A 9,819-nucleotide genomic window follows, 5' to 3' on the forward strand; every position below is an offset into this window, starting at 1 on the left:
CCTCAATTATTCCACTTCTGGGAATTTACCCTTAGAATACAGGAGCCCAGTTTGAAAAAGACATGCGCACCCTATGTTTATCACAGCACTGTTTACAATAGCCAAGAAATGGAAGCAACCTAAGCGTCCATCAGTAGATGAATGGATAAAGAAGATGTGGTACATATACACAATGGAATATTACTCAGCCATAAGAAGAAAACAAATCCTACCATTTGCAACAACATGGATGGAGCTACAGGGTATTATGCTCAGTGAAATAAGCCAGGCAGAGAAAGACAAGTACCAAATGATTTCACTCATATGTGGAATATAAGAACAAAGAAAAAACTGAAGGAACAAAACAGCAGCAGAATCACAGAACCCAAGATTGGACTAACAGTTACCAAAGGGAAAGGGATGGGGAGGTTGGGTGGGAAGGGAGGGGTAAGGGTCAGGGAAGAAAGGGGCATTACGATGAGTATGTGGGTGGGGGGCACGGGGAGGGCTGTGCAACACAGAAAAGACAAGTAGTGATTCTACAGCATCTTACTACGCTGATGGACAGTGACTGTAATGGGGTTTGTTGGGGGGTTCTTGGTGATGGGGGGAGCCTAGTAAACATAATGTTCTTCATGTAATTGTAGATTAATGATACCACAAAAATAGTACGTTTACTTTAGTTCACCACAAATATATCCTGTGAAAACATATTTGATATTCTTTGCAATTTACAATACTCTATTTACATAATTTTTGAAACAACTAAACAACATTGGAATGAAATTGGTAAAAATTATAATGTATTTATTCATTTATGTTTTCTTTGGTATAATTGACATAAGACATTAGATTAATTTTATGTATATAACATAATAATTCAATATGTGTATGTATTGTGAGATCACCACAAAAAGTCTATTTAACATCCATCACCATACCTAGTTATAGAATTTTTTTCTTGTGATATAAACATTTAAGATCTACTCTCTTAGCAACTTTCAAAGTATTATTAACTGAAGTCATCATGCTGTAGTTACTTCCATAACTTATTTATTTCTTAATTGGAAGTCTGTACCTTTTGACTCCCTCCACCCATTTCACCCATCCCCAGTCTCTGGCATTCACCAGTCTGTTCTCTGTATTTATGACCTAATATTTTGTTTCGTTTTGTCTTTTAGATTCCACATATAAGTAAGATCATATGGTATTTGTCTTTGTCTCTTTGACTTATTTCATTTAGCCTAATACCCTCAAGGTCCATTCATATTGTTGTAAACAGTAAGATTTCTTTTTTTTAGCCTGAATAATAATCAATTATGCATGTGCATGTATGTATGTATATGTATATGTATATATATATATATATATATAATATATATGCACACACATACCACATTTCCTATATCCATTCATCTGTTGATTAACATTTGTTTCTCTATCTTGGTTATTGTAAATGCTGCAAAGAACAATGGGGTGCATATGTCTTCTCAAGTTTATGTTTTCATTTTATTCAGATAAAAACCCAGAAGTAGAATTGCTGATCATATGGTAGTTCTATTTTTAAATTTTTTTGAGGAACTGCTATACTGTTTTCCATAGAGGCAGCACCCATTTACATTTCCACAAACAGTGCATAAGCATTCCATTTTTTCCACACCCTTGCTGGAATTATCTCTTCTTTTTAATAATAGATATTCTAGCAGGTGTGAGGTAACATCTCATTGAGGCTTTGATTTGCTTTTCTCTGGTGAATAGTAATGTTGAACAATTTTTCATGTGCCTGTTGGCCATCTGTATGCTTTCTTTGGAAAAATGTCTATTCAGATCCTCTGCCCATTTTTAAATCAGATTGTTTGTTTTATGGCTATTTAGTTATATGAGTTCTTTGTATATTTTGCTTACTAACCCTTATAAGATATATGACTTGAAAATATTTTCTCCTATTTGGTAGACTGACATTTCATTTTGGTGGTGGCTTCCTTTGCTCTGCAGATGCTTAATAGTTTGATGTCATCCTGATTGTTTATTTTCCTTTTTTGACTTTGTATTTGGTATGAAATGCAAAAAATCATCACCAAGACTGATTTCAAGGAGCTTACCACCTATGTTTTCTTCTAGGAGTTTTGTGATTTTAGGTCTTTCATTCAAGTTTTAATCCATTTTGAGTTAATTTTTATGTATGATGTAAGGTAGTGGTCCATTTTCATTATTTTGCATGGATATCCAGTTTTCCCATCACATTTATTGGAGATCCTGCCCTTTCCCCATTATATATTAGTGGCTTCTTCGTTGTAGTTTAGTTAAACAAATGTGCATGCATTTGTATCTGGGCTCTCTATTCTGTTCCATTGATCCATGTCTCTATTTTTATGCCAATATCACACTGTTTTGATTACTAGAGCTTTGTAATGGGGTTTGAAATCAGGCAGCATACTGAATGAAAAAATAGAATCAGTTGATGCCAATGTTGAGGTGACATAATTCTGATAATTATTTGGCAGATTTTAAAGCATCCATGAAAAAATATTTCAATGAGCAATTACAAACACACTTGAAATAAATGAAAAATAGAAAAATCTCAAAGGAGAAAAGAAGATATAAAGAAGAACTATATGGAAGTTTCACAATTGAAAAGTCTAGTAGCTGAAATAAAAACTCAGTGAATGAGCTTGAGAGAAAAATGGAGAGGGTAGAGGAAAATATTAGTGAACTAGAATACAGAACCTAGAGATTACCCACGCTGAGCAACACAGAGAAAATATGCTTAAAAAATAAAAACCTAACAGAGATAACATGGACCTGTGGAATAACAACAGCATATTTGATATTGGTATCATTGGAGACACATAGGTAGATGAGGGGGAGAGAAAGGGAGACGAGCTGAAAAAGTAATCCAAGAAATAGTGGCTAAAAACTTCCCAAATTTGGAAGAAGACATATACTCTTCTTGCATATGTATTTAAGAAGGTCAGTGAGTCCTAAAACATGCCAAACACAGAAGTATCCCTGTCAAGACCTATCATAATTAAGCTTCTGAAGACTAAAGATCAAGAGCAAAACTTGAACTCAATGAGAGAAAATCAACACCTTACCATATAGAGGAAAAACAATTCAAATAATAATGGATATCTCATCAGAAATCTAGAAGGCAGAAGGAAGTGGCAAAATATTTTTCACGTGCTGAAGAAAAAAACTGCCGATCAAAGTCCTATATAGTCAGTTAAAATATCCTTCAGGAATGGAGAAATAAAGACAGTCTCAGGTGAAGGAAAACTAAGAGAATTTGTCACCAGCAAACCTACCCTGAAAGAATGACTAGAGGAAGTGTTCTGCACAGAAAAGTACTGATAAAAGAAGGAGCCATGGACTATCAGGAAGGAAAAAAGAACAGAGTGAGCAAAAATGTGGGTAATACAATAGGCTTTCCTTCTATTCTTGAATTTCTTTAATTTTATTTGTTGGTTAGAGGTAACCATCTGTCTGATTTGTCTGATAGACACATACAGCAATATAATAGAATAGAGAACATAAAAATAAATCACACAAATATACCCAACTGATTTTTTCAGGTATAATTTTTGAGATATAATTACAGGCTATATAATTCACATTTTTAATGTATACAATTGTTAGTTTTTAAGTATATTCACAAAATTGTGCATCCATCACCTCTAATTACAGAATATTTTAATCACCTTCCCTCAAGAACCTATCCCATTCCTCTCAAACTCTCAGCCAAAGGCAACCACTTATCTACTTTGCCTGTATGGGTTTGCCTATTTCAGACAGTTCATATAAATGTAATCATATTAGGTTGTCTTTGTGTATGACATTTTCCACTCAGCATAATGTGGTCAAGGTTCTTTCATGCTGTAGTATGAATCAGTACTTCATTCACTTTTATGAGGACCTAAAGAAATTCAATGTTGGAAAGACAGTCTTTTTCAAGAAATAGTTCTGGAGCAACTGGAGATTACAGGCAAAAAAGAAAAAAGAAAACTTCAACCTACATCTCACACATTATTAAAAAATTAACTCAAAATGGATCATGGACTTAAATATAAAATGTAAAACTATAAAAAATTTAGAAAAAACCCACAGGGGAACATCTTCGTCATCCTAGAATTAGAAGCAGAGTTCTTAGAACTGACACCAAAAGCACAATTCATTAAATGAAAATTTTATAAATTGGGCTTCGTTAAATTCAAAAAAATTATGCTATGAAACATTTCCAAAAATATGAAAAAGACATAAGAACATTCCAAAAGCTAATAATTATGAAGCATCTTAAAGTTCGAAGGAGTGAAGAACATTCCAAAAGCAAATAATTATGAAGCATCTTAAAGTTCGAAGGAGGTATGATATGACTCTAACCAACAAAACTATGATACTTATTCACATGTCTATTAATTATTTAGCCTAGCTAGATAAGCTGCCCATTTTACAGATGGGAAAAATGAGGGACACATTTTTTAATATTTATCTAAGTTTAGATAGGGAAGCCAGAGTTATAATTCTAATCAGAAGTCAGTAGGAGCTATGTACCTACAGATATAATTGACTTAAGCTTTGTAAGAAATGTTGCATTTAACTTTCCTCTCCTGTTTGCCATACATCTCCTGATTTGGTCTAACCTCTTGCAAACCCTTTAAAGCATGGACCTAGCAAAAGCCATTTACTACCTGTCTTTTCTGACAAGGCATACGAGGTTAGCCAATATTTGTATAAAAAGAATAGAACATATTGCTGTACTATATTAAATTAGCACACTTCAATGATGAAATTATTCCATAAGTGAATTTCAACAACTCTCAAAAACATTTCACAAAATTCTATAAGATTCTTGGGAAGGTATAGTAGCTGGTGTTCTCTAATACAGATACATACCTATTTGTATCATTTCTGATCTGAAAATTAATGTATATGAGCTTAAAATTGGTAGCCTCAAAGTTTTAGTGAAACTGAAAGGACCACCTAAGTTCCTAGATAACTAAAATATTTGTGTAGGAGTTTTAAATTAAGTAAATCTACTTAGATACCCTTTTCAATTAAATGCTAAAACTTACAAAGGTAAAACATAAAGCATGTATGATTTTTACATTGTGCCAACTAAATAATTACCCTTTAATAAGGCTGTCATTTTTAAACCAATTTTATATCTTGAATAAAACATCATAAAGCTACCATTCCAATTAAACAGAGTATTCTCCAGTGAAATAAGCTGTACAATTACCAAAAGTTCAAAACATTTCAGAATACTCCCATTTTCTTGAATCATGATCTCTTGCTTTTCCATTTTTCTGATTTTTAAAATGATTTTTATGTCTATTCATACAGATGAAACCAGTACTTCTGCTAAGAGATACATGACACAGTTTGCTCCCAGCTATTCTGCAAGACAATAAAATTTATTGGCAATAAACTCTTTTGTGGAAATGTTTGTTCTTATGAAGCATGACAATCTTATTAGTAATGAAGCTGCTTGAACGTTTATTTCTTTTGCATGATATTCTCTTAGATATGTTATTATTGGTGGTATTGTATTGTCTCTGACAAGTTAATCATCTATAAGAACAATTCTTCCACCTTTATAGCTGTCTGGCAATAGTATAATTTCATTTTTCAGCACCATGTTCTCTTAATCTCATATTGGCTGGATTAAATTTCTTTCTAGCTATCAGTTTTTATACAGTACCTTCACATATGGAAGGCTACAGACTTTAGTATAATATCAAGAATTTGGAGATTATGTCTGGTTGTTTTCACAATTTTTCTAGGGAAGATATCATGGCAATACATTGTACCAATAAATAAAAAGCTACAGGATTCTAAAAGTACCACCTACCCTCATGCTTCTGCAGGTTTTTATTTCCCTTTTGCATTTTGTCAGTCACAGAAATAAGATGGCTAGTGCATAATTAGCATCTTTGTTAATGATAAGCAGAGATATGCCATGTATGCCTTCTTCATTAAGTTTTTAGCCCTTGATACTCTGGGATTTTATCTCACTCTTGATGAGGTATGTATACCAGTAACTGAGTAACCAATACTATGACACAAAAGCTTTTTTCCTTAATGGGCAACATTTACCAGTTCTCCAGTATATGCCCTAACTGTTTTCCTATGAATTGTTTGATTATTCTCCAATTCAGCTTCCTGCAGTAGTGTACATCACATGTCCAATTTAAAGATGTAAAACATAATTTCTTTAATTGGTCTTCTGTAAAGACATGATTTACAAGGCACATTATGTTGTATGTTTTGAATATTGGCACCAAAATTCCATCACCACTCTCTTGATCCTGGTTCTGTAGCCCTGTTAGCCCAAAGGTGATTATATGGGACACATCTAACTATGTTGGGTGTTCTCCTGAGGAAAAACACTAAATACACTACATTCCTGTCACACCTCCAAATACTGTAACTCCATGTCACTTCCAAAAGCATGTTTAAGGACCTGACATCCCTAATGAGGTCTGGGTGACAGCTGGTTCCACCCCTCCTTTGTGTTTTGAAGTAAGAGGTTTATTTACATTTGGGGGAAAGGACAGATAAAATTCGTTTCAAAAATCAGTAAATGAAGGAAGAACTTGATTGGGAGGGAAACAGAAATATATTACAAGCTAAAATAGTAGTGTGATATAAGAAGTGAAAAGTTCACTGCAGAAACCTATTGAGCTAAATTGATATCCCCCTGGGTTGAATGAGGATGGGGAAGGATGTATGATTTGGCCAGAAGATATCTAATACTCCATTTGGGTACTCAATGTCTCTTCAGTCTGATCTAACCTTCCTAAGGCAAACTTATGTTTAAAAACACCTCCTCTAGCTGAGAAGGCCCTTCTAAATTTCTCACCATGGGACATGTGCTTTCTTCTTTTCCAGACTTGTTCATGATATTTCCCTCCCCGATAACCCCACTCCTTGTTACCTAGTTCATATTATCCTGGCCGTGTATGGCTCACTAACTTACAAAACCATCTCTAGCATTTTTTAGTTATGGGAAAAAAGTGAGTGGATATCAGACTCATTGTGGGTCCTTAAGCAGTTTGAAAAGAAAATATTAACATCAGAATACAATTTAATATTTTGAAAATAAAACATGACTTGCATTTCTTGCTACATACGTGACAGAAAGTAAAATTGGGCAATATTTTTTTAGCTGATGGCATATGTAGGAGATATAGTAGTTCAATGTGTGTGTATGCATGCGTGTGTATGACAGAGCCAGATACAGAGACAATCACAGAAAGAGAGACAAAAAGAGAAACAGAGAGAAAGTGCATATGGATCATACATTTTGCTATGTATTGTTTTTGATACAGCATTTTATTATACACACTTATTATTTGGTGCTTAATTGTTTTGGGTAGATAAACTTTTTAAAAATTACTGAAATCATAGTCTTGCATAGAGATGAGTAAGACCTGATTCCTACCCTTAATGAGTCTACTACCATCTTACTGGAGGGATAGGTATGATAGGCAACATAATACCTGCCCTCCTCCAAAGATGTCCATGTTATAGTTCCCAGAACATGTAAATATATTATATAACATGACAATGGTGAGTTAAGGCTGAAGATGGAATTAATATTGCTGATCAACTGACCTTGATATAAGGAGATTATCCTTTATTATCTGAGTGAACCTAGTGAAATCAGAAATTAATTAAAGAAGGAAGAGGGAGGCAGAAGGGTCAGAATCAGAGTGATGGTTTCTTGGGATACTCAACCACCTTTGCTGGCTTTGAAGATGGAATATGGCTACATGCCCAAGAGAGCAAGCAGTCTCTTGAAGCTGGAGAAGGCAAGGAAATACATTCTAGAGCCTCCAGAAAGGAACATAGTCCTGCTGACTTTAGCTTAGTGAGACATCCAGAATTCTAAGACCATAAATCTGTGTTGTTTTAAGCCATTAAGTTTGTGATATGTTACAGCAGCAACAGGAAATATACATAGGCCTTGTTGCATAAAGACAGATTTGCTGTGAACCTTAGAGATCTATCCAATTTGGACTATGAACAAGGAGCCATGAAGTTTCTGAACAGAATATCAAGGCACAACTGTTGTTTTGAGTTATCTAGTCTGGAGGCTATGCACAAAATGGACCCAAGTGGGAAAAGCCCTGAGACAGAGACCAGGTAGATAGATGATTACCAGCAAAAATGGTTAAGAATTTTGTCTGAAGTGATGGTAGTGGTAATGGAAGAAATGAAGGCTATATACAAATAAAATACAGATTACTGTCTCCATATTAGGTATGTGAGTGTCCTTGAGGATTGAGACTGCATTGTATGTTTATATCCTTTACAGAGTTGAGTATTGTACAAAGCACAGACTAGGTACGTGAAACGTTAAAGGAATTCCATACCTTAAATGTCTCTGTTATGATAACTTACCTCATTCTACCTTCAATTATAGTTATTTGTGTACTTGTTTAAATTCTTTCAACATTTTCATTAGTCTGTGACTTGAATAATCAATAGCTGCCACCTATTGAGCACTTTATTGTGTGCTAGAAACTACATAGTTATCTCGTTTAATCCTCCAAACAGCCTGATAAACTGAACCACATTAAAATTTTTAAGATTTTATTTATACATACATTGACCTAAATTGGGCAGCAACAAACCAAAAGTGGTTAGGAGTGCTCCACAGACAGGAGCTAGGTGAGAGGTTTCTATAGAGCAGACAAGTGGAAGCAAAGCAAGGAAATTATTTGGTTGGTTATGGCAGTTTGTGATTGGTTTTTCTTAAATTTCATTTTCTTAGATTTGAGCACATTGAGTCTGGATTGGGTTTTGGTTTGCTTTCATAGCCTCCTTGTTTAATTACTTTAAAGATTATCTCCTTTAGGCCATCCTCTTACACATGAGAAATTAACCAAAAATTTGGTATTAGCACCACTCTTGGTTACCATTTTTTTCTCCTTCTCCAAGCACAGAGACCATCTAATGTATTGTTAGTGGTTGCAAATATGTTTTTAAGACCCTTGAGAGTATGTAGAGCACCAGGGGAACTACCATGATGATTATCAGGAAGAACAAAAATTCACTTGCTTAGAATAGACTGATACATGTTTAGGCATACTCTTTGATTTATTTGATAACAACTGGTTTGTTTCATGGGGTTCTCGTTCAGCTTAAAATAATCCTTTTTTGACAAAGAGACATCATTTGGGGTGGTATATTCTGTAAGCCTTAATTCCCTGTCTTTGAAATTTCCCCCAAAAGTTTCATAGTCTACAAATTGAGTTGGATACTCACCTGGCAGGGGATATACCATGATCACAAAGGTGGTTTTCTCAGGGCAAGGCTTATCCATTACACTCCAGATGTGATGACCTGTGCAGTTTTCCCAAATGGGGAAAACTTGACTGCATAATTTTTGGTAATGGAAGACTGTGTTAGTGTTTTCCCCTAAATGAAAGAAAGAAGAAAAAGAATTGAGTTGGGAGATTGCTTTATGACAGTGAACCAGTTAGTCCTGGGAATAGTTCAGTTCCATTAAACAATTATGTCTCATTCCAGGAGGCATTGCTGTAGGTGGGCTCCCAAAGTTAGGCCTATGTGGTGGAAGGAAGTAATAACATTACTTAGCATTTATATGGAATAAAAAGAAAAACAAAGATTAGTGGTTGGCACAGACTATAAATCAGTTTCTAAGAACAGGGTGAGCCAGTCCAGAAGACTTCTAGATGTTGGGCTGTTAGACATTGGCCTCAAAGGATCTTTTGCAGTTTGAATGTCTCTGGTGATTCTGGTGACCTTCTTGAGAGGCCCACATGGAAATAGGCAAAAAGGTTGTCCATACATGAGTTCTGTGATTTCTCTGAA

The 9,819-nt window shown here is 34.6% G+C and overlaps 1 non-coding gene across 1 annotated transcript; it reads left to right on the forward strand.

Moving 5' to 3' along the window:
- Nucleotides 1-9,241: 9,241 nt before the first annotated feature.
- Nucleotides 9,242-9,405, forward strand: LOC118969540 (U1 spliceosomal RNA). The gene has a single exon (XR_005057459.1). It is a non-coding gene; the product is annotated as a U1 spliceosomal RNA (small nuclear RNA).
- The last annotated feature ends 414 nt before the right edge of the window (nt 9,406-9,819 follow it).

The sequence above is a fragment of the Manis javanica genome, chromosome X, assembly GCF_040802235.1.
Source record: "Manis javanica isolate MJ-LG chromosome X, MJ_LKY, whole genome shotgun sequence".
Classification (NCBI taxonomy): domain Eukaryota; kingdom Metazoa; phylum Chordata; class Mammalia; order Pholidota; family Manidae; genus Manis; species Manis javanica.